This window comes from Bos javanicus, chromosome 4, assembly GCF_032452875.1.
Source record: "Bos javanicus breed banteng chromosome 4, ARS-OSU_banteng_1.0, whole genome shotgun sequence".
NCBI classification, from domain to species: Eukaryota; Metazoa; Chordata; class Mammalia; order Artiodactyla; family Bovidae; genus Bos; species Bos javanicus.
The window spans coordinates 59,508,758-59,511,762 of NC_083871.1; the positions used below are offsets into that span (position 1 = coordinate 59,508,758).

The following is a 3,005-nucleotide window of genomic DNA, read 5'->3' on the forward strand; positions in this document are numbered from 1 at the left end:
CAGTTTCTATCCTGTCCAAAAGGGCCATCAATTAGGTTGTTGAATCTGTTAGTGCATGCCCATAAATATGCAAGTAACATATAATGGTGTCGTGTCCAACTCTTTGTGGCCCTACGAACTGTAGCCTACCAGGCTCCTCTGTCCATGGGATTTTCCAGGCAAGAATACTGGAGTGGGTTGCCATTTCCTTCTCCAGGGAATCTTCCCAACCCAGGGATCGAACCTGGGTCTCCTGCTTTGCAGGCAGATGCTTTACCCTCTAAGCTACCAGGGAAGTCCTTAGATAATTAGATTGACATCTTAGAGACACCACAGAACAAAACTACATAGCCCAAAAGGATGTATCTTTCTTTTAGAAAATGTGACAAAGTAACTTTCAGTCCAGAGCCCTAATTAGGATGTATACTTTCTGGTGAGCACCAATGTATAGATCCTCCTCTTTTCATAGCCCATGGGACCAAACGTATATTTGTCACTGCAGGATACTGAAAGCTCTTACAGAGAAAAATATGGGACACGTTGTTCCTCATGGAGGGAAAAAAAACAACAGAAACAAACAAAAAACCTCCTCACTCTATGACTTATTTGATTATATGCCATGTGTCTTAGCTTATCCTGCAAGATCCATCTTGACCTGGCCTATGCCTTTTCCTGACCTCAACTTCTGGTAGCTCCTTTTTAAACACACACCATTACAGCATACCCAAAATTAACACAACATCTTCCCTTTGCTAAAACTTACTCCAACTCATTGGAATGTGGTCACTACATTCCTTTCTCATGTCCCCTGGCTAATAGCTACTTATCCTTTAATACTATATTCAGGGAACACACTCTGGGAAGACTTCTGTGATCTTTCCCAGACTTGGTTAGGCACTTCATCTATTCTCCCTCAATATACAGTGCATATACTGTCTTCATAACCTGATGTATTGGTGTATTTGACCTACATATGTATCCTTTTACCTAGATTTTGTCTATTTTTGAGCAAAAGATGAAAAGAGAAAGCTTTGCATTCTCTAAATTTAGCAGAGTATCCAAGACACATAGAAAAATTTGAATAATAGTTTATTAATGAATGAATTCAATAATAGCAGACTCTGGCTTACTCCTGAAGCTGAGAACAAATGACCATGAATTGAAGATAAGAAAATGTTAAATCTTCAGTTTAAATACAGATCTGTTTCATCTATGTCGATTCTTAAATATGGCTCTAATACAGATACTTGTTAACTGGTAGACTTATGATATAATGCATTAATACCATAGTTAAAACATGAAATTCACTGTAGAATTTTTATAGGTCTACCATTAAAGAGAATATTATAATATACACAACTTTTTATATCCTATTTTAATCATTTTTCATTTTAGATATATGTAAGCATATACATGGGAGAAGGCAATGGCACCCCACTCCAGTACTCTTGCCTGGAAAATCCCATGGACAGAGGAGCCCAGTAGGCTGCAGTCCATGGGGTCGCTAGGAGTCAGACATGACTGAGCGACTTCCCTTTCACTTTTCACTTTCATGCATTGGAGAAGAAAATGGCAACGCACTCCAGTGTTCTTGCCTGGAGAATCCCAGGGACGGGGAGCCTGGTGGGCTGCCGTCTATGGGGTTGCACAGAGTCGGACACGACTGATGCAACTTAGCAGCAGCAGCAGCAACAGCAGCAAGCATATACATACATATGTAAAAGCAAATGGATGATTATTGTAATTTTACTAGGAGAATGAAATAATAACTGTTCATTTATACATGTCTACATCACCTTATGATTTAAGAGTTAAAGATGACAGGATTAAAGTAGCTTCTTCAAGCTTTAGAAAAGACAATTGAGTAGCAATGTCAAAATCAGTTAACAATGATATTTAGAATGTCAGAGTAAATTCAAACGCTCTGATCTTATTTTTTTCTAAATCCCATGAAAAGGAAGTTTCACTTAGTCTAATCATAAAAAGTAGAGATTGCCTAAGACCAACAAACTTAGATCTGGATTCTAGTAATCAAGGATGGTGTCTATCATCAAAGTATTAGACCATTATTCTCTCTTACTATCTAATCAGAAGCTGGTAATTGTCATTTTGCACATAAATTAAGTTCTTTGAGGCATATTAGATGATACTATAACATTTAAATAATGCTTTTCATCTTTAACATAATTTATAAATATGAAGTAAGTAATTTTGCAAAGTGGTTATTTGAAAATTTTATCTCCCTTGAAAGTGATTATGTTTAAAATTTCTATTTAGTGGCATTGTATTTAATTTTGCAAACATTACACTTCACAATTAAACTAATCCATCACTTTCTTCCCAAGTACTATTTACTCTGATATAAATGAGATAAGCATTAGACACTTACATAGTAATTTTACCAGGGACCTCAACCAGTGGACAGTTTTATCCTTCATATCTTGTTCTTGTGCTTCTTGGGTAATTCTCAATGATGTAGTTCTATTTCTTGGAAATAAAGTGGACAACAGTCTTTAACAGCATGCTTCAGTAGGAAAAAAATGTTCAATATTAAATAGATCACATGAAAACCATGTTATTAGGGTAATGAAAGTAATACTACAAAAATACTACATTATGTATTGTCTTTCCAACTGCTTTGAATGAACAGAGACACATTTTGGCACAATGCAAATACTGGGGATTTATTGTGAGGGTACACTGAAACTATACAAAAAAGATCTCAATGACACAGATAACCACGATGATGTGATCACTCTCCTAGAGTCAGACATCCTAGAGTGCAAAGTCAAATAGGCCTTAGAAAGCATCACTACAAGTAAAGCTAGTGGAGGTAATGGAATGCCAGCTGAGCTATTACAAACCCTAAAAAATGATCCTGTAAAAGTACTGCACTCAATATGCCAGAAAACCAGAAAATTCAGCAGTGGCCACAGGACTACAAAAGTTCAGTTTTCATTCCAATCCCAAAGAAATGCAATACCAGAGAATGTTCAAACTACCACACAATTGCACTCATTTCAGAT

The 3,005-nt window shown here is 36.5% G+C and overlaps 1 non-coding gene across 1 annotated transcript; it reads right to left on the reverse strand.

Moving 5' to 3' along the window:
• Window positions 1-202: 202 nt before the first annotated feature.
• On the reverse strand, window positions 203-274 carry TRNAC-GCA (transfer RNA cysteine (anticodon GCA)). The gene has a single exon. It is a non-coding gene; the product is annotated as a tRNA-Cys (tRNA).
• Between the last annotated feature and the right edge of the window lie 2,731 nt (window positions 275-3,005).